At 42.1% G+C, this 23173-nt stretch overlaps 1 pseudogene; it reads left to right on the forward strand.

Moving 5' to 3' along the window:
* The first annotated feature begins 14321 nt into the window (after positions 1-14321).
* On the forward strand, positions 14322-19607 carry LOC105492281 (nuclear factor erythroid 2-related factor 3 pseudogene; annotated as a pseudogene).
* Positions 19608-23173: the final 3566 nt, after the last annotated feature.

Raw genomic sequence — 23173 nt, forward strand, 5'->3', positions numbered from 1 at the left:
ACAATATTGGCCAGCCACAGTGGCTCAAGCCTGTAATCCTAGCACTTTGGGAGGTCAAGATGGGTGGATCATCTGAGGTCGGGGGTTTGAGACCACCCTGACCAACATGGTGAAAACCTGTCTCTACTAAAAATACAAAAATTAGCCGGGCGTGGTGGTACACACCTGTAGTCCCAGCTACTCAGGAGGCTGAGGCAGAAGAATCACTTGAACCCAGGAGGCAAAGGTTGCAGTGAGCTGAGATTATGCCATTGCACTCCAGCCTGGGCAACAGAGTGAGTGTCCATCTCAAAAAAAACAGAAACAAAAACAAAACCCCCAAAAAGGCCAATATGGAAGCACCAATTCTATCTATCATCTATCTATCTATCTATCTGAGTCAGGGTCACTTTTTAAAAATTTGACATAATTGTACATGTTTAAGGGATACATAGTGATATTCTGATAATACAGTATAGAGTGATCAAATCAGGGCAACTAGCATATCCATCATTTCAACCAGTTATCATTTCTTTGTGTTGGGGATATTCAATATCCTCTTTCTAACTATTTGAAACTATATACTAGCCTGGGCAATATTATGAGACTCTGTCTCTACAAACTACTTTTAAAAAATTTAGCCGGTCATGGTGGCACCCACCTGTAGTCCCAGCCACTCGGGAGGCTAAGGTGGGAGGATTGCCTGAGCCCAAGAGTTTTAGGCTGCAGTGAGCCAGGATCGCTCCACTGCACTCCAGCCTGTGCAATACAGTAAGACCCTGTCTCAAAAAAAAGAAAAGAAGAGAAAAAAGAAACTATGTATTATTAACTATAGTCATCCTATGGTGCTATGGAACACTAGAATTTATTCCTCCTCTCTAGCTGCAATCTGTAGCACTAATTCTTTTTGACTAATAGTAAAGTCACTTCATTTCCTGAGGAATGACCTATTTAAAAAACTATCCTTCCTCTCCAGAGTGACTCCAGGTAAGGTTCCAGCAGCCCCACTGCCTGCCGTGACATCCAGCTCTACCAATCGTGTATTCCCAGCACTCCAATAGACCATCATTTTCATCAATACAGCAGTTTACTAAACACTTTATGCTTTGGTAAACACTTTATGCTTTATATACATTGTCTAATCTATGAGGAGTTTACAGAGGAGCAAACTGAGGTCTAGGAAGGTGAAGTGACATACCGAGTCACATCTCTAGTAAGTGGCAAAGCCAGAATGTAAATCTAAGTCAGTCTGTTTGACTCCAAAATGTTGTTCTTTATGCCACACTAAGATGAAATTTAAAGTATTATGAAATTGTAGCTAAGAATCAAACAGTATACATCTCTCTAAGAGGGTCATAACCTTTTAATCATCTTTTCTGTCTGATAAAATGAAAAAAAAACAAATTCTTAATATATATGTTTGACAACTCAGTCACAGAGCCTCTGCTATTGCCTGAAATAAGAATCAACAACAAATCATTGCCTTGGCCAAAATATTTTCTGTTAAAGCTAGAAACATTTTAAAATCTGAAGTCTTGGAACACAGAAATTATTTTACAGAAATTCATGTATCAAAGACATGTAATTGAATCACGAAAAATAAAGTCTCTAAGTTCTAGGGATTGGCTGAAGCAAAACATATTTCATTGACTTTAAGATGCACTTTCTTTTTTTATTTTTATTTTTTATTTTTATTTTTTGAGATGGAGTCTCACTCTGTCGCCCAGGTTGGAGTGCAGTGGCGCGATCTCGGCTCACTGCAAGCTCCATCCCCAGGTTCACGCCATTCTCCTGCCTCAGCCTCCCAAGTAGCTGGGACTACAGGTGCCGCCACCACGGCCAGCTAATTTTTTGTATTTTTAGTAGAGACGGGGTTTCACCGTGTTAGCCAGGATGTTCTCAATCTCCTGACCTCGTGATCTGCCCGCCTTGGCCTCCCAAAGTACTGGGATTACAGGCGGCCCTTTTTTAAATTTTATTTTTTATCTTAGGTAAAGACAGGGTTTCACCATGTTGCCCAGGCTGGTCTTGAACCCCTGAGCTCAGGGGATCCACCCACCTCAGGTTCCTAAAGGGCTGAGATTACAGGCGTGAGCCACTGTGTCCGGCCAAGATGCACTTTCGTCCCTCACTTTTTAACATCTCTGAAATTCACGTGCATCATACAATCAATGGTATCTGACACCATCAGCCAGGTAGCAGTTGTGGTATGGTTATCATTGTCTGCACATGAGTGAACTTGGCCACAGCTGTTCATCATCATTAATTCTATGTGTAAATAAGTCTAAAATAACTTTTTTTTTTTTTTTTTTAGAGACAGAGTCTTTCTCTGTCACCCAGGCTGGAGTGCAGTGGCGTGATCACAGCTCATTGCAATGTCAAACTTGTGGGCTGTATCCTCCTGTCTCAGTTTCTTAAGTAGTTGGGTCTATAGGCGTGCATCTTGTTTGGTTAATTTTTTTTTTTTTTTTTTTTTTTTTTTTTTTTTCAGAGAGGCTGTCTCCCTATGTTGCCCAGGCTGGTTTCAAACTTCTTGCCACAAGCAATCCTCCTACCTTGGCCTCCCAAGGTGCTGGGATTACAGGCATGAGCCACCATGCCCAGCCTAAAATAATTTTTAAGTATAAAATTAAAATGTTAAAGGTTAATTGGCTTCCTTATACATGTTACATAACACGAAGGTGTATTTCACAGCTGATGGTGTCTTAGATCAAATGAGGTTCAACATTTTGTTCAGAAAGACTTTTTTTTTTTTTTTTTTTGAGACAGTCTCGCTGTGTCGCCCAGGCTGGAGTGCAGTGGCATGATCATGGCTCACTGCAACCTCCGCTTCCTGGGTTCAAGCAATTCTCCTGCCTCAGCCTCCAGAGTAGCTGGGATTACAGGCACCCACCACCATGCCTGGCTAATTTTTGTATTTTTTTTTACTAGAGACAGGGTTTTACCACATTGGCCAGGCTGGTCTCGAACTCCTGACCTTGTGACCTGCCCGCCTCAGCTTCCCAAAGTGTTGGGATTACAGGCATGAGCCACTGCACCCGGCCAGATTTTTGTATTTTTAGTACAGATGGGGTTTCACCATCTTGGTCAGGCTGGTCTCGAACTCCTGACCTCAGGTGATCCACCCACCTTGGCCTCCCAAAGTGCTTGGATTACAGGCATAAGCCACTGCACCCAGCCCAGAAAGACATTTTTAATGGCCTTTTGAACAGGTTGGCAGCTCATCTCTTCCATCCCCCACCCCTAATATGTGAGGTGTATTACCCAGCATAACAAAATAACAGAATTTTCTATTGTTCAGCAGACACACAGGCAGCCAGAGGACTGGGCCTCCTAAGAAACAGAAAGAATGGGACAAACAGAAAGGCCTCTGTAGGCAAAGGCTTGGTGTTAGTGAGAGAAACTAGCAAGTGCAAGTTTTGAAACCAAAGTCTTCAGCACTAGCAGCAACAGCACAACCATACCTGTCTCTAAGTACCAAAAACACACCAGGCACTGAGTGCTTGACGTTAACTCATTTAATCCTCCAAAATTTGTGGGAAAAAAAAAAAAAAAAAAAAAAAAAGGTACTATCGTTACCATGATCTTACAGGTGCAGAAAGGTTATGTAACTTGTTCAAGGTCACATGGCCAATAAGAATGATGTTGGGCACCGTTACCTGGCTGGCCAATTCTTTATAGCAGTGATATCTAGAAAGCTTTACCGATCAGGATCGTTGTGGAGGGCACAATCACATGGAGGGCTATCCAGGGGTAGAGTCATTGTCAACTGCAAAGTGACAGTGACAAGGTGGAAAGTTGACTCAGGAACAACCTGAGGGTTACTGGCCTGGTAGGGAGAATATTTAGACAAGACTTACAGATGTGTGGATTAAACGAGTGCCACCAGTTGACAGAGATAATGGCCAAAAAGGAATTGTCACTTGAATTGGCACTGCAGATAGGTAAAACGGAAGGAAGCTTAATGAGCGAAGACCTTCAAGCAAGAGACTTATCCATCTGAGGATCTGATAGATTTTTCTCATAGGGATTCCAGCCTGTCCCAATATACATACTACTGTCTTAGAGAGATGAGTAAGGAGGAAAAGAGTCAATCCTTAGCTACCTCCTACACTCCTAGGACTTTGCTATCCATGCCTGAAATTTGTAGTCAGGAACTGAGTCCCTGATTTTGTGAAGCTCCCCGATTCTGAACATAAGTGGGCCGTCCAGGAAGCTAGCAAGTTCAGTGCACTTTATCCCCAAACTGAGTTATAATCCAAGCTGCCCTTGACCCCCAAACAAGGGCAGGGGTTGGGAGGTTCATACATTAAATGGACACTCTTGAATTCATATTTAAAAAGGAATAAATCAACACTAGGCATGATAAAGGCAGACTGGTAAAAAGATTAATTTAACTCTAAAAGCCCGTTTTTGCTCTTCTACTATAACATCTTATATGTAATAATTACAGATGTCATCTTTGGTCCACCTGCCAGGCACTATGCTACATCTTTTACCTTCTGAAAGGAGAAATTCCACCTGTGAACAGCAGCCTCACCCCATGCCCAAGAGTGCTAGCCTGTCCTCATGCCAGCCTGCCCTAAGGATTTCAGGCTTGCCTAACCAGCCTTTACAATCATGTATGTAAATTCCTCGCAATACATTTCTTAATATCTGCTATTGGTTATCTCTGGTTGAACACTGATTGATAGACTCTGGTACTGGAAGTGTTTCTAGAGGACAGGACTCTTAAGAATGAATTTTCTGAAGTATTTCTGGATTTTCTGGAACTGATTTTCTAATTTTTTTTTTTTTTTTTTAAGACAGATTCTTGCTCTATCGCCAGGCTGGAGTGCAGCAGCGCGATCTCGGCTCACTACAACCTCTGCCTTCTGGGTTCAAGTGATTCTCCTCCCTCAGCCTCCCGAGTAGCTGGGATTACAGGCGCCTGCCACCATGCCCAGCTAATTTTTTGTATTTTTAGTAGAAACGAGGTTTCGCCATATTGGCCAGGCAGGTCTCGAACTCTCGACCTCAGGTGATCCGCCCACCTTGGCCTCCCAAAGTGGTGGGATTACAGGTGTGAGCCACCGCACCCGGCCAACTTTCTCATCTTATTAAAGGCATTCATGACTCTATTTCCCATAGTAAAGAGGGCCCTGGTAATCCACGACAAGATGTGGCAATAGAGATACACAAAATATCACCACTGGATTCTTCTAATAAAATACCTATTGAAGGTGAGACACTAAGGGACTGCACGTTTTCCATATTAGAATATTTTAGTCGAGGTAAGAAGTATAATGGAATTACCTCAGCACGTTAGAGAGTTGTGAAAGAAAAGGATGAGCTCAGGGCTTCAGATTCCCAGCTCAAACTTTTCACTGATCGGAAAGCTATGTCTGCCCTGAAAGAAATTCTCATCTCCTGTAGCCCTGCGGCTCATTCAGCAAGTGACTGAATTACAAGGCAAATTGATTTCCCAACTTCCTAGAGTGTCTTCTGTTAAAGTGAGGACATTGATTGGGAAAGAATAGGATCCCGAAATCTGCAAGGGAGACATGAAGCTAGGGACACTGAACCCCTAAATTCTCCTGTCGTCTTTGCCAGTGGAAGCAGCTCTTCCACTCTTGCCTGAAAAGCTAGCCTTTCTTTGCCTGAAGTTGCCCTGCAAAGCACTGCAGATTCTCCTCAAGACACCCTCCCACCACCCCTTTCCTTCTCTATAACTACACTTAAGTCCTGGAAGACTCTGAAAGATGAGTTACAGAGTGTGACCCTTTTCTGCCCAGGCCTCCCACTGCCGTTCATGGCCCCAGGGCTCCGTCCCAACCTTGCTCCAAGATTGGAGCAGGTGCCGGGAGAGGTGAAGGGCCAGGCAGTGGAAGCAGACACCCCAAGCCTGCAGAGATGGGTGGGGAGGGGCTTCCTGGGCCCCCAAGGGTGCATGCTGCAGAAATACCTTGGTCCTGCGCCTGGGAGGGTGGCCACAGCTGCACCTGGGGAGCTCCCACCCCGCCAACTCGGAAGGGGCAGGCTTCCTGCTTGTTCTCAGGTCCTGCCTGCTCTGTGAAGCGGGAGGCTCAGGTCTGCAGCCTCCTCCAGTGGTCACAACTGCACACAGGAGGGCAGATCCTGCCTGCTCCTGGCCCTGTCCAAGAGCACAGCGAGGCTCAGATCCACAGCCGCAATTTGGGCAGCTGTAGCCCCGCCCAGTAGAGCAGGAGGCCTGGGTCTGCAGCCTTAGTTTGGGCGGCTGCGGAAGCACCGCTCCCGCCCTAACTCGGAAGGGGCGGGGCTCCCACTGGCTACATGGCGCGTGCAGCCCCAGCCGCCCCTCGCTGCTCTGGCTGGTGTGATGGCAACAGCCGCTGCCGTCAGATGGATGTGGGTCCACTAAGCAGAGGTTCTGAACTTGATGTTTTAACCCAAGGACTCTAACAGTTTGGATGGTCAACTGAACCAAGGGCCCATAGGTGGCCTACACCAAATCAGTCAAAAGGTCAGAGCAGCCTTGGTATATGATAGAGGAAGGCATCCAAAAGGTTAGGGATATGTTCTTCCCTCTCTTATCTACTTGCCATCTCTAATATGAAGTGTATTCATAATGGTTAACTTTTTATCACAGGATCAAAGAAGCAGCAGGAGCATCCTACCAGGACGTTGCATTGTCCTCTGAGTAAGTCTGCACGTTTTCAGTTGTAACATGTCAGGTGAAATTGTGACTCTCTTATTGCCTTTGTTTGGAGATTAATATGGCTTAAGGAGATAAGTATGGGTGTCACAAGGGGTGGACTGTGATGCATATGTGAACTTGACTAGGCCACATCCCCCAGTTATTCGAACACAAACCTAGGTGCTGCTGTGAAGGTATGTTGTAGATGCGATTAAAGTCCATGATCAGACTTCTGGTTTCAACTTTAGAGACCTTAAAATTCAGCACTCTCATCCTTACAAGAAAGACCTGGACGAACTAAAACATCAATGACTTTTCCTGGACCAATCAGAACTGAGGTAGTGGGGCAAACCGCCACCCTGCAATCTGGAGACATAAACAAATACAGAGCCACAGTCCAAATCTGCTTACACAGAGCATGAGAACCAGGCTCAGATGTGACTTTGGGATGATCAAACAGGGAAACAGCTATGACTAATATGCTAAAGGCGCTAATGGAAAAAGTAGACAACATGCAGGAATAGGTGGGTAATATTAAGTGGAGAGATGAAAACTCTAAGAATCAAAGGAGGCTGGGTGTGGTGGCTCATGCCTGTAATCCCAGCACTTTGGGAGGCCGAGGCGAGTGGATTGTGAGGTCAAGAGATTGAGACCATTCTGGCTAACATGGTGAAACCCCGTCTCTACTAACAATACAAAAATTAGCTGGGTGTGGTGGCGCATGCCTGTAGTCCCAGCTACTTGGGAGGCTGAGGCAGGAGAATTGCTTGAACCTGGGAGACGGAGGTTGCAGTGAGCCAAGATCGCACCACTGCACTCCAACCTGGGCAACAGCGTGAAACTCCATCTCAAAAAAAAATCAAAGGAAATGCTACATAAATCAAAAACATGTAACACAGGCTGGGCGTGGTGGCTCACGCCTGTAATCCCAGCACTTTGGAAGGCTGAGCTGAACAGATCATCTGAGGTCAGGAGTTCAAGACCAGCATGGCAACCATGGTGAAACCCCATCTCTGCTAAAAATACAAAAAATTAGCCAGGCATGGTGGTACACGCCTGTAATCCCAGCTACTCAGGAGGCTGAAGCAGGAGAATCACTGGAACCCGAGAGGCAGAGGCTGCAGTAAGCCGAGATCACACCACTGCATTCCAGCCTGGGCAACAGAGGGAGAGTCCATTTCAAAAAAAAAAAAAAAAAAAAAATCAACAAACATGTAACACAAATGAAGAATGCCTTTGACAGCCTCATCAGAAGATGGGACAAAACTGGCTCCAAAAAGAATTGCTCGGCTTGAAAGTTTGTCAAGAGAAACTCCCCAAACTCTTATGCAGAGAAAAAGAAAACAAACAAACAAGAATATCCAAGAACTGAGGGATATTTCAAAAAGGAAACATGTGTCTAACTGGATACCAGAAGAAGAGAGAATGGAGGAAAAAAAAAAAAAGTTGAAAGTACCAATGGCTGAGAATTTTCCAAAATTAATGACAGACACCAAACTAACAGAAGGCCAGAGAAAACCAAGAAGAATACGTACCAAAATATTTATCCTAGGCACATCATGTTCAAAGTACAGAAAACTAAAGACAAAGACAAAATCTTGAAAGAAGCCAAGGGGGAGAAAATACCTTATCTAGAGTGGAACAATGATGAGAATTACAGCAAACCTCTGTCAGAAAACATGCAAGCCAAGAAAGTGGAGTGAAATATTTAAGAGTTGAGATTTTTTAAAAACCAAAACTTAGAATTCTATACCCAGTGAAATTATTCCTCAATAGTGAAGAGGAAATAAAGACTTTCCAAGCAAAAACTGAGGGACTCCCCTGCCAACAGACAGCCTAGCAAGAAAGAAATGTGAAAAGTTCTTCAAGGAGAGGGAACATGATGTAGGTGAGAAACTTGGATACATAGGCAGGGCACAGTGGCTCATGCCTGTAATCTCAGCACTTTGGGAAGCCAAGGCAGGAGGATCACTTGAGGTCAGGAGTTCAAGGCCAGCCTGGCCAACATGGTGAAACTCCATCTCTACGAAAAATACAAAAAAAAAAAAAAAACAAAAAAAAAACAATTAACCAGGTGTGGTGGCGCGTGCCTATAATCTCAACTACTTGGAAGGCTGAGGTGGGAGAATCACTTGAACCCGGGAGGCAGAGGTTGCAGTGAGCCAATTTCATACCACTGCACTCCAGCAGCCTGGGTGACAGAGCAAGACTATCTCAAAAAAAGAAAAAAGAAACTTGGATACATAAAGAAAGGAAGAGGCCAGGCATGGTGGCCCATGCCTGTAATCCCAAAACTTTGGAAGGCTATGGCAGGAGGATCACTTCAGGCCAGGAGTTTGAGACCAGCCTGGCAACACAGTGAGACAGTGCCTCTACAAAAAATTAAAAAAGAATGTTGGAGAAAAAATAAATGATAAAATCTTTTCTTTTTCTTTTTTCTTTTTTTTTTGAGACGGAGTCTCGCTCTGTCGCCCAGGCTGGAGTGCAGTGGACAGATCTCAGCTCACTGGAAGCTCCGACTCCTGGGTTTACACCATTCTCCTGCCTCAGCCTCCTGAGTAGCTGGGACTACAGGCGCCCGCCACCTCGCCCGGCTAGTTTTTTGTATTTTTTAGTAGAGACGAGGGAGGTTTCACCGTATTAGCCAGGATGGTCTCGATCTCCTGACCTTGTGATCTGCCTGTCTTGGCCTCCCAAAGTGCTGGGATTATAGGCTTGAGCCACTGCGCCCGGCAGTCTTTTTTGTTATCTTTAATTGATGTGTAACCATTCATGCCAAGTGTAGTGGCTTGTACCTATAATCCCATCTACTCAGCAGGCTGAAGCAGGAGGCTCACTTGAGCCCAGGAGTTCAAGGCTGAGGTGAGCTATGATCACTACTGCACTCCAATCTGGGCAACAGAGTGAGATCCTATCTCTAAATAATATTTAAGTATATTATTTATTTATTGGGTGATCACAGCACATAGATTAGTGAATAAATGATAGCAATGTTATAAGGGATAGAAAAGAGGAATTGGGGATGCTTTAAGGTACCTGTACTACACATGAAGTGGTACATTATCGTTTGAAAGTGAATTTTGAGGCCGGGCGCGGTGGCTCAAGCCTGTAATCCCAGCACTTTGGGAGGCCGAGACGGGTGGATCACGAGGTCAGGAGATCGAGACCATCCTGGCTAACACGGTGAAACCCCGTCTCTACTAAAAAATACAAAAAAAAAAAAAAAACTAGCTGGGCGTGGTGGCGGGTGCCTGTAGTCCCAGCTACACGGGAGGCTGAGGCAGGAGAATGGCATGAACCCGGGAGGCGGAGCTTGCAGTGAGCTGAGATCCGGCCACTGCACTCCAGTCCGGGCGACAGAGCAAGACTCTGTCTCAAAAAAAAAAAAAAAAAAAAAGAAAGTGAATTTTGATTACTCGTAAATGTATATCACAAACTCTAAAAGCACCACTACAATTACTTTAACAGTAGTATAATTGAAACACTGAGAGGAGCGAAAACAGTCATAAAATGCTCAATTAAAACCAGAGAAAGCAGGAAAAAAGGGGGAGAAAAAGAAACAAGTGTAATAAACAGAAAACAGTTACAAATATGATAGACATTAGTCAAACTATATCAATAATCACTTTAAATGTGAATGGTCTAAATACATCAATTATAAGTCAGAGATTATCAGAGTAGACAAAAAATAAATCCAACCATCAACCCACCTTAAATATAAAGCCCATAATTAGTTGGCTTTAAAGATTACTGTAAATATTCTGAGTGAACCTGATTCAATCATTTGAATAGTCTTAAGGGCAGAGCTGAAGCTTCATTCCCCCAAAAGAAATTCCACCTGTGAACAGCAGCTTTTCCCAGTGCCTAGCAGTTCCAGTCTGCTTTTCCTGATGGCTCCTTGCAATAAATTCCTTTTCTTTTTTTTTTTTTTAGACAGAGTCTAGCTCTGTCACCCAGGCTGGAGTGCAGTGGCACAATCTCAGCTCACAGAAACCTCTGCCTCCCAGGTTCAAAAGATTCTCCTGCCTCAGCCTCCTGAGTAGCTGGGATTAAAGGCACCCACCACCAAGCCCAGCTAATTTTTTGTATTTTTAGTACAGACGGGGTTTCACGTGTTGGCCAGGCTGGTCTCGAACTCCTGACCTCATGATCCGCCCACCTCGGCCCACCAAAGTGCTGGGATTACAAGCATGAGCCACCGCGCCCGGTCGCAATAAATTTCTTTTTCTTTTTTTTTTTTTTTTTTGAGACGGAGTCTCGCTCTGTCACCCAGGCTGGAGTGCAGTGGCCAGATCTCAGCTCACTGCAAGCTCCGCCTCCCGGGTTCCCGCCATTCTCCTGCCTCAGCCTCCCGAGTAGCTGGGACCACAGGCGCCGCCACCTCGCCCGGCTAATTTTTTGTGTTTTTAGTAGAGACGGGGTTTCGCCGTGTTAGCCAGGATGGTCTCAATCTCCTGACCTAGTGATCCGCCCGTCTCGGCCTGCCAAAGTGCTGGGATTACAGGCTTGAGCCACCGCGCCCGGCCAATAAATTTCTTAATAGTTATCTCCTACTGGTCCTCTTTCCTTGGTTGAACCCTGACTGACAATGCTTTACCCTCAACAGATAAAAGCAGAAAGGAAACCCTATAGTAAGATTATGGCATAAAACATTCAGTATTTCAAGTGGCCCTTTTCGGGGGGCATCCTAGAGGTTTTTGCACTCCATACAATGCTCCACAGTAAGATTCAGATGAGTAAAGGTTTCAACTTTATTTTGCCAGGTGGGAGAAGGACTAGAGAGAAAGGGGTAGTAGAAAGTAGAAAAGAACCTATATAATGCCATAGTAAATAATAAAATAGAAGTTGAGGTTCTGGAATTGAGTTCCTTAAAATTACCCATTGGATATAAATATAATAGAGAATAGAAAAACAATAGAGAGAATCGATGAAACCATAAATTGGTTATTTGAAATGATCAACAAAATTAACAAATATTTAGCTAGACTAAGGAAAAAGAAGATGCAAATGACTAAAGTCAGAAGTGAAAATGAGAACATTACTACTGACCATACAGAAACACAAAGGATTATAAGAAAAGACTATGCACAATTGTATGCCAACAAATTAAATAACCTAGATGAAACAAATTCCTAAAAACACACACACTACCTAAATGATTCAAGAAGAAATAAAAAATCTCAACAGACACATAATGAGAGATTGACTCAGTAATCAAAAACCTTTCAACAAAGGAAAGTCCAGAATCAGATGGTTTCACTGATGAATTCTGTGAAACATTTAAAGAATTTTTCTTTTTTTTTTGAGACGGAGTCTCGCTCTGTTCCCCAAGCTGGAGTGCAGTGGCATGATCTTGGCTCACTGCAACCTCTGCCTCCTGGGTTCAAGCGATTCTCCTGCCCCAGCCTCCCGAGGAGCTGGGATTACAAGTGCGCACCACCACGCCCGACTAATTTTTGTATTTTTAGTAGAGATGGGGTTTTGCCATGTTGGCCAGGCTGGTCTCAAACTCCTGACCTCAGGTGATCCCCCTGCCTCAGCTTCCCAAAGTGTTGGGATTATAGGCATGAGCCACTGCACCCGGCCTAAGGAATTTTAATATCAAATACTTCCATAAAACAGAACAGGAGGCAACACATACTAACTCATTCTATGAGGCCAGCATTACCCTGATATAGACAAAGACATCACAAGAAAAGAAAATTAAGCTGGGCGCAGTGGCTCATGCCTATAATCCCAACACTCTGGGAGGCCAAGGCAGTAGGATCACTTGAGCTCAGGAGTTTGAGACCAGCCTGGGAAACATAGTGACACCTCACCTCTACAAAAAAATTTTTTTAATTAGCTGGGTGTGGTGGTGTGTGCCTGTAATCCCAGCTACTCAGGAAGCCTGAGGCCAGAGAATTGCTTGAGCCTGGGAAATCAAGGCTGCAGTGAGCTGTGATCATGCCACTGCACTTCAATCTGGGTGAGAGAGCAAGACCTTGTCTCAAAAAAAAAAAAAAAGAAAGAAAAGAAAAAGAAAATTACAATAAACATTAGCAAGATGGCAGAAAAGGAGAATGTTGACTTTATCTCCTCTCACAGACACACCAAATAAACATCTACACACAAATTAAATCCCTCTGAGAGAATGCCAAAAACTAGTTGAAAGACTCTTAACACACTGAGCAACTGAGAAAATATTCACATCAGAACAGGTAGTAAAAGCTGAGACACTTTTGTGCACAAACCCCACCACAGGGACAGCACTTTACAAACAGGAAGAATCCCCCAACTCCCAGCTTCTCCTTCAGGAATGAAGGGTTTGTTTGTGAGCTCATCTAGCTTGTAGAGTTAAAGGGCACTTCCAGTGGCTGTAGCCCACCCAGGACCAGTCCAGAGAGAATAAGCTAAGAGGCCTAGCTCCAAGTATCTCTCTGAAAGAGGTCTGCCTGCACACTTTTCCAGCTACTGCCTGAGGTTCGGGCTTCTGGCTAGCCTGTATCTTGGAGCAAACAGAGCAGATAAACAATAAACCTCTGCAAGGCTCAAGGGAAGAATGGGCACTTCCTGCACCTTCTCCCCCAGCTCAACCGAGTGATAAATCCAGGTCTGAAGATTTCCTGGAAAAAGTATATGTAGGCACCAAGTGCCTCAATTTTAACAGCTCCCATATGAGCAACTGATTCCTAAATCACCTAGCTCTGGGAGTTGACGGGGCTCTGTATTCTGGAGTCTCCCTAGGACACAGAAGACAAAAAAAGCTGGTTGCTAAATGGGTGCACATCCGGTGGATTCCTTTGAAACTCAGAATGTGCAGACTGCATAAAAGTGCAGACATTTGCCACAGATCCTCTTCCAGGCTTAGGACAGAGTGAGTGGGAGATAAACTCTAGCTCTCAGCTTCTCCCTGAGGTACAAGGAATTGGAACATAAATCCAGCACTCTGACTTTTCAAGCTGCATCTCAAGGGACTGACTTCTGTCTCCCATATCTTGGGGCACTGACAGAAGCTGGCACACCCTAGTATCCAAAGGGCCATGAAGAACAAAGCAATTTGGAAAAGCAAAAAGATATGAGAGGCATCTAGAGTTAGAATATCTGGCAGGGCTGGTTGGTGAGGTCCATCTCCCAGATAAGGCCAGTATGACAAGACTAGAAGAGGTGGCTGTCTTACCTACTGTGCAAAAACCAACACAGAAAGTCAAGAAAAATGAAGAAACAGGGAACTATGTTATAAATATAACAAGATAAATCTCCAGAAACAGAACCTAGTGAAATAAAGATATGTGATTTACCTGATAGGGCATGTGAAATAGACATTCACCAAGATTAAAAGAGTAATTCTTGAACTGAAAATTTCAACAGAGATAGGAAATATTTAAAATTATCAAGCAGAAATCACAGAGCTGAAGAATAACTGAACTGAAAAATTCAATAGAGTTCAACAGCAGACTAGATCAAGAAGACAGGATCAGTGAACTAGAAAAGAGGTCAATCACAATTATGCAATCTGAGAAGCAAAAATGAAAAAGAATAAAGGAGTAAAGATAGCTTAAAAGACTTATTGGAAACCATTAAGTAGAACAATTTATGCATTACTGGAGTACTAGGAGGAGAGAGAGAGAGGGAGAAAGACATGGCTGAAAACTTCTCAAGACTGGGGAAGAAAAGAGAAATCTGAATTCAGGAAGCCCAAAGGATGCCAAATAAGAAGAATCCAAAGAGATCTACACAGAAACATATTATAATCAAACTGACAAAAGGTAAAGACAAAGAATTTTGAAGCAGCAAGAGAAAGGCAACTTGGTACATACAAGAAATCCACATTAGACTTAACAGTTTTCAGCAGAAACCTTGCAGGACAGAAGGGAGTGAAACAGTATATTCAAAGTACTCAAGGAAGAAAACTGCCAACCAAAAATATTATGCCCATCAAAACTATCCTTAAATAACAAGGGGCTGGGCCAGGTGGGGTGGCTCATGCCTGTAATCCCAACACTTTGGGAGGCTGAGGCAGGCAGGTCACCTGAGGTCAGGAGTTCGAGACCAGCCTAGCCAACATGGTGAAACCCCATCTCTATTAAAAATACAAAAATTAGCCGAGCATGGTGGCAGATGCCTGTAATCCCAGCTACTTGGGAGACTGAGGCAGGAGAATCACTTGAACTCGGGAGGTGGAGGTTGCAGTGAGCTGAGATCACACCACTACACTCCAGCAAGAGCAAGACTCCATTAAAAAAAAAAAAAAAAAAAAAAAAAAGAGGGGCTATAAAGACTTTCTCAGACAAACAAAAACTGAGGGAGTTTATCACCACTAGACCTGTCTGACAAGAAGTAAGAAATGATATGCAGAGTCCTTCAAGCTGAAAGAATGCTGAACAACAACACGAAAGCAAAACAAAGCATAAAACTCACTGGCAAATGTACATATACAGGCAAAAAATCTTTTATTATTCCAACAGTGGTGAGTAAATGGACTGCAATCCTACTATAAAAGTTTAGGCCAGGCACAGTGGCTCACACCTATAATCCCAGCACTTTGGGAGGCTGAGGTGAGCAGATCACTTGAGGTCAGGAGTTCGAGACCAGCCTGGCCGACATGGCAAAACCCCATCTCTACTTAAAAAAAAATACAAAAATTAGCTGAGTGCGGTAGTGCATACCTGTAATCCCAGCTACTTGGGAAGCTGAGGCAGGAGAATCACTCGAATGTGGGAGGTGGAGGTTGCAGTAAGCCAAGATCAGGCCACTAGCCTGGGTAACAGAGCAAGACCCTGTCTCTTAAAAAGCAAAAGAAAAAAAAATCTTTCGAAGTATTAGGCCAGTCTCCGTGGCTCACACCTGTAATCCCAGCATTTTGGGAAGCTGAGGGGGGCGGATCACCTGAAGTCAGCATGGCAAAACCCCATCCCTACTAAAATTACAAAAAAATTAGCTAGGCATGGTGGCAGGCACCTGTAGTCCCAGCTACTTGGGAGGCTGAGGCAGGAGAATCGCTTGAACTGGGAGGCAGAGGTTGCAGTGAGCCGAAATTGCGACATTACACTCCAGCCTGGGCAATGAGTAAAACTCTATCCCAGAAAAAAAAAAAAAAAAAAAGGTTTAAAGTATTAAAAACAACTAATACTAAAATATGTTAATGGATACATAATATAAATAGTAGACAATTGTGACATCAATAGCATAATGTGGGAAGAAAAGAGAGAAAAGCATTCTTGCATGCAAGGGAAGTTATCAGCTTAAAGTAAACTGTGAGAACTATATTGTGTGTAGGCCCCTTGATAACCACAAAGAAAAAGGGAATCAAAACCTAGCAATGCAAAATAATAATAATAATAATAATGAGACAAATGACAGCAAGAAAAAAAAAAAGAGGAATAAAATAACCACAAAACAAATAAAGCAATTAACAAAATGGCAAGAGTAAATCCTTCCTTATCAATAACTACTTTAAATTTGAATGGAATAAAGACATTAAAATCATGCTGAAGAGGTATCTGCACTCCTATGTTTATTGCAGCATTGTTCGCAATAGCTAGATATGAATTCAACCTAAATATCCATCAACAGATGACTAGATAAAGAAAATATGGTATATACAACAATAAAATATTATTCAGCCTTTAAAAAGAAGAAAATCCTGTCATTTGTGATACTGTGGATGAACCTGGAGGACATCATGCTAAGTCAAATAAGGCAGGCACAGAAAGACAAATGCCACATGATCTCACTTATATGTGGAATCTAAAAAATGTCAAACTGACAGTACTAGAGTAGAAAGGTGGTTACCAAAGGCTGGGGATTGGAAGAAGGAGAGAACAAGGAATCAGAGTATCAAATAAATGATCTAAGAGTACAAAGTTTCCATTAGGATGAAATAAATATATAAGATCTAATGCATAGTATGGTAACTATAGTCAAGGATAATGCATTATGTATTTCAAAATAGCTAAGAATAAATTTTAAAGGTCTTACAACAAAAAAATGAGGTGATAGGTATGTTAATTAGCTTAATTTAATAATTCCACATTATATAATACATCAAACCATTACATTGTGCCCCGTTCATGTATACAATTATAATACATCAAATAAAAATATTTTTAAAAAACAAAAAAAAAGTAAATGGAATAAACTCCACAATAGAAAGATGTAGAGTGCCTGAACAGATTTAATATTTATATGTTGTCTACAAGAAACTCATTTAGATTCAAGGACACACAAAGGCTGAAAGTGAAGGGATGAAAAAACATATTGCATGCAAATGTTAACCCAAAAAAGGTAGAAGTGGCTATACTCATATCCAACAAGGCAGACTTTAAGTCAAAAACTGTCACTAGACACAAAGAAGGTCATTTAACAAAAAATGGGTCAACAAGATATAACAATTAAAAATATGTATGTACCAAACATAAAAGCACCTAACAAAGCAAATATTGACAGATCTAAAAGTACAAATTGACAGCAACAGTAGTAGGAGACTTCAATACTCCACTTTCAGTAACAGACAGGACGTCCAGACAGAAAATCAGTAAGGAGTGAACTTGAACATTATAACAAATGGACTTAACAAACATAAATAGAACTTTTCATTCAACAGAATATACATTCTTCTTTTTTTTTTAGATACAGGGTTTCACTCTGTCACCCAGGTTGGACTACAGTGATATGAGCAGAGCTCAGTGTAATCTTGAACTGGCCTCAAGCAATCCTGCCCCTTCAGCCTCACAGTGCTGGGACTACAGGTGTGAGCCACCAAGCCTGGCCCACACATTCTTAAGCACACATAAAACATTCTCCCAGATAGATCACGTTAGGCCACAACACGTCTTAAATCATATCAAGTATCTTTTCCAACTACATGGAGTGAAATTAGAAATCAGTAACAGCAAAAAAAATTTAAAAATAAAAAAAAAGAAACATTCAGAAATATGTGAAAACTAAATATAAACATACTCTTAAATAGCCACTGGACTAAAAAGGAAATAAGAAAATGGACCTCACCCTCTGCATGCCACCGCCCACCCAGCTCCGCCCACCATGCTACTGCGACGAGCTGCTGCTCCGGAAAGGCCCCGCCAGCTCTGCCTCCGCGCTCAGCCTCTTCCCTGCCGGGAGAGGGTGAGGGTGCGCGGGCCAGCTGCTCCAGGAGGTGCGCGCACTCGGGGTCCCCTGCATCCCCCGCACCCAAGTGGATTTGTGGCTGGTGCACAGCGTGGCAGCTAGGGATGCAGACATGGCCCACGGGCTGCTCGGCGCCACCGCCACGTTGACCAGAGGAGTCGGTGCCAGCCAGGCTGCGCAGGAGCGGGGCAGTGGGGATCCCCAAGCAGCTCAGAGTAGCCCCGAGGCCGGCGGGGAAGAACAAGGAAAATGAGGCACTAAGAAAAGAGCATGAAGCTGGGGCTCCCAGTTCCCAGCATGAGGAAAATGCGTCAACCCAGAAGAACTCATTACAAAGCAGAACAATGAAGATGAAAACAAATAGCAGATGAACATGACTGGGAGGCAGAAGAGACCACTGAACCTAGAAATGAGCCATCTGAATAGGACAGATACTTTCTCTCTGGAAGATTGTTGTTTTCATCACAGCCTGAAAATTCACTGGAGGGATCCATCGGGAGATACCCCTCCTCTTTCAGGCAGTATCAATGATAGCATGAATTTCTTCAGCACATTATAATGGAAACTTTAGCCAGGCTATAACTCATGATGTCAATATTCATGAGGCCATGTTGCGGTGTCCCAACAATACATTTAGAAGAGATCCAGTAGGAAGGACTTCACAGGCACAAAAACCATTTCTACAGTTACATTCTCATACCACCAATCCTGGGCAAACCCTTCCTAGAACTAATTTGACAGGATCTCTTCCACGTGTTGACAATCAGATGAGGAATCTAAAAAGCCAAGACCTACTGTATTACCTTCCCGTAAATATATTTGAAAAACTTAATGTCATTAGCCACAATGACTTTGATCCAATGGATGTTTCTCGGCTTTTTGACGAACCAGATTTTGATTCTGGCCTTTCTTTAGACTTGTCACAATAGCACCTTATCACCAAGTCTAATTCTTCTCACTCTGTGAAGATGCTATAGGTTTTAGTATAGTCTCATTCCCATCATGACTTAGAAGGTGCTGTAGGAGGCTGCTACCCAGAACCCAGTATGCTTTGTCACATGGATCACAGTAGTGATTATAGTTTCCATAGGGATCTTGCATTTCAAGACGTATTTCATAACCACACTTACTACTTACAGCCAAGTGTACCAGAATCTACTTCTGAATCTTTTTCAGGCCTGGAAAGTCACAGAAAATGAGTAGGTACCTCAATGACACAGATAGAAACTTGAGCTGTGATGAATGGCATGCTAAAACTTTGCATATCCCTTTTTCTGTAGATGAAATTGTCCACACACCTCTTTTTTTGAGACCAAGTCTTGCTCTGTTGCCCAGGCTGGAGTGCAGTGGTGTGATGTCGTCTCACTGCAACCTTCACCTCTTGGGTTCAAGCAATTCTGCCTCAGCCTCCCAAGTAGCTGAGATTCCAGGAATCCGCCACCATGCCTGGCTAGTTTTTGTATTTTTAGTAGAGACGGGTTTTCATCATGTTGTCCAGGCTGGTCTCGAACTCCTGATCTCAGGTGATCTGCTCAGCTCGGCCTCCCAAAGTGCTGGGATTACAGGCGTGAGCCACTGCGCCCAGCCCACCTGTTGATTCTTTCAATAGCATATTAAGTAGGTACTATCTGACAGACCTACAAGTCTTGCTCATCTGTGATATCAGATGAAGAAGGAAAAATAAAAGTTGCTGCTCAGAACTGTTATAAATGCAAATTAGACATAATTTTGAATCTAGAGGATGTATGTAAATTGCAAGCAAAGAAGGAAACTCTTGAGAGCAAGCCCAATGTAATAAAGCTATTAACATAATGAAACAGAAACTGCATGACATTTGTGTTTTTAGATTAATGAAAGATGACCAAGGTAGGCCAGTCAACCCAAACCAGTATGTTCTTCAATATAGCTGTAATGGAAGAAGAGCAAACACTCAGGTAAGAAGAAGCTGTAGCAGGAAATATAAGTTGAAAGAAAATTAAAAAAAAAAGAGCAAACACTGGGGATCTAATTATTTTAAGATATATTTTAGATTTTATGATTTAAAATGCAAAATAGCCTTATTTTCATTTAGTTTGTTAGCACTAAAATATAGTGGGCCTTTTAAACACTATTTTAGTTTAATCTTTATATTTAGCTTATAAATTTTTCTATATGGAAATAAACTTTATATGTGAATTTTTTAAAGAAGAAAATTTAAAAATATCTCAAGCTGGGAATGGTGGTACACACCTGTAGTCTCAGCCACTTGGGAGGCTCAGATGGGAGGATTATTAGTTTGAATTCTGCCGGGGCAAAATAGCAAGACCCTGTGTGTATATATACATACATATACATACATATATACATACATACATACACACAAATGAAGACAAAAATACTACATATCAAAGCTTATGGGATGTAGTAAAAGCACTTGGGGAATTTTTTTTTTTTTTTTTTTTTTTTTTTTTTTTGAGACGGAGTCTCACGTTGTTGCCCAGGCTGGAGTGCAGTGGCGCGATCTCAGCTCACTGCAAGCTCCGCCTCCTGGGTTCACGCCATTCTCCTGCCTCAGCCTCCTGAGTAGCTAGGACTACAGGCGCCCGCCACCGCGCCTGGCTAATTTTTTGTATTTTTTAGTAGAGACGGGGTTTCACTGTGGTCTCGATCTCCTGACCTTGTGATCCGCCCGCCTCGGCCTCCCAAAGTGCTGGGATTACAGGCTTGAGCCACCGCGCCCGGCCAGCACTTGGGGAATTTTATAGTGACAAATGCCTACATTATAAAGGAAGAAAGATCCCAAATAACCTAACTTTACCCCTCAAGGTACTAGAAAAAGAACAAACTAAACCCAAAGTTAACAGAAAGAAGGAAATAATAAAGATCAGGACAGAAATAAATCAAAGAGAGAACGGAAAAACTGCAGAAAATCAACAAAATCAGTTGGTTTTTCAAAAAATATAAAAGTTGACAAACCTTTAGCTACACTAAGAAAAAAAAGAAGACTAAAAATCAGAAATGAAAGAGGGGACATTACAACTGATGTCACAGAAATAAAAAGGACCATAAGGGACTATTATGAACAATTATATGCCAACAAATTGGATAACCTAGAGAAAATGGGTATTTCTAGAAACATAGAACCAACAAAGATTGAATCAAGACCAGAAAACCTGAACATACCAATCACAAATAAAAACATTAAAGTTGTAATAAAATACTTTTCATCAAAGAAAAGCCCAGGACCAGATAGCTAAGAATTAATACTGACCAGGTGCAGTGGCTCAGCCTGTAATCCTAGCACTTTGGGAGGTTGAGGCAGGCAGATCACCTGAGGTCAGCAGTTTAAGACCAGCCTGGCCAACATGGTGAAACTCCATCTCTTCTAAAAATACAGAAATTAGCCAGGCATGGTGGCAGACGCTTGTAATTACAGCTACTCAGGAGGCCAAGGCAGGAGAATCGCTTGAACCTGGGAGGCGGAGGTTGCATGAGCCAAGATTGCGCCATTGTATTCCAGCCTGGGTGACAAGAGCAAAACTCTGTCTCAAAAAAAAATAAAAAAAAGAATTTATACCAATCCCTCTTAAACTCTGCCAAAAAGTAGAAGTTCCAAACTCACTTTCTGAGGGCAGCATCACCCTAATACTAAAGTCAGACATCACAGTAACATAACATCCTTTTATGATAAAAGAATTCTCAACAAAATAAGTATAGAAGACAAATTCCTCAATGTAATAAAGGCAATTGATGAAAAGTACACATTCTCAACTAATATCATTAATGGGGAAAAAACTGAAAGCTTTTCCTTTAAGATGTGTATAAGGCAAGGATGCCCACTCAATACTTCCACTCAACACAGTACTAAAAATACTAGCAAGAACAATCAGGCAAGAAGGCATCATATCAGAAAAAAAGAAGTACAGTTATCCATTTGTAGATGACATGATCCTAAATATAAATAACCTAACAACTTCACAGAAAAAATGTTAGAATAAATGAATTAATAAGTTGTAAGATACAAAATCAACATACAAGTATCAGTTGCATTTCTTTACAGCAATAACAATCTATCCAAAAAAAAACAAGAAAAAAATCACATTTACAATAGCATCAAAAGAATAAAATAGTTTTCAAAAACAAAAAGAACAAAAAAAACAGAGTTTCGCTGTTTTTAAAAAAAAAAAACAACAACAGAATTTCGCTCTGTTGCCCAGGCTGGAGTGCAGTGGCACGATCTCGGCTCACTGCACCCTCCGCCTGCCAGGTTCAAGCAGTTCTCTGCCTCAGCCTCCCGAGTAGCTGGGATTACAGGTACCCGCCACCACACCCAATAATTTTTGTATTTTTAGTAGAGATGGGGTTTCACCATCTTGGCCAGGCTGGTCTTGAACTCCTGACCTCGTGATCCACCCAACTCGGACTCCCATAGTGCTGGGATTACAGGCGTGAGCCACTGTGCCCAGCCCAGAAATAATTTTAATGAATGTAATAAATTTTAATAAATAATAATAAAGATCTGTACCCTGAAAACTATAAAACATTGATGAAAGAAACCGAAGACACAAAAAAAGGAAAGATATCCCATGTTCATAGATTTGAAGAATACTACTTAAATGTCCATACTAACCAAAATGATACAGATTCAACACAACTCCTATCAAAATTCCAATGACATTCTTCACAGAAAACAAACAAACAAAAACTTAGAAACACAAAAGATCCCAAATAGCAAAAACAATCTTGAGAAAGGAAAACAAAGTTGGAGGCATCACAATTCATGATTTCAAATTATATTACAAAGCTAATCAAAACAGTATGGTACTAGCATAAAAACAGACACGTACACCAATGGAAAAGAACAGCAAGTCCAGAAACAAACCCAATCATGTATGTTCAAATAATTTTCTACAAGGCCACCAAGAAGACACAATGGAAAAACGATAGTATCATCAACAAATGGTGTTGGGAAAACAGGCTATCCATACGCAAAAGAGCTACACTAGACCCTTACCTTACACCATATATAAAAAATCAACTCAAAATGGATTAAAAACCTAAACCTAAGACCAGAAATCATAAAACTACTAGAAGAAAACAGGTAACAAGCTAGAAAAACTCCTGGATATTGGCCTTGGCTATGATTTTTTGAATATTACACCAAAAGCACAGGCAACAAAAAGCAGAAACAAGTGAGACTACATCAAACTAACAAGCTTCTACACAGCAAAGGAAACAATCAAGAGTGAAGAGATAATCTGTTGAATGGGAGGACATATTTGCAAATGGGAGCACATACATCTAAGGGATTAATATCCAAAATACATAAGTAATTCAAACAACTCAATAGCAAGAAAATAACCCAATTTAAAAATGGGCAAAGCTTCTGAATAGACATTTTTTTTTTTTTTTCTGAGACAGAGTCTCGCTGTCGCCCAGGCTGGAATG

This window comes from Macaca nemestrina, chromosome 18, assembly GCF_043159975.1.
Source record: "Macaca nemestrina isolate mMacNem1 chromosome 18, mMacNem.hap1, whole genome shotgun sequence".
Lineage (NCBI taxonomy): Eukaryota > Metazoa > Chordata > Mammalia > Primates > Cercopithecidae > Macaca > Macaca nemestrina.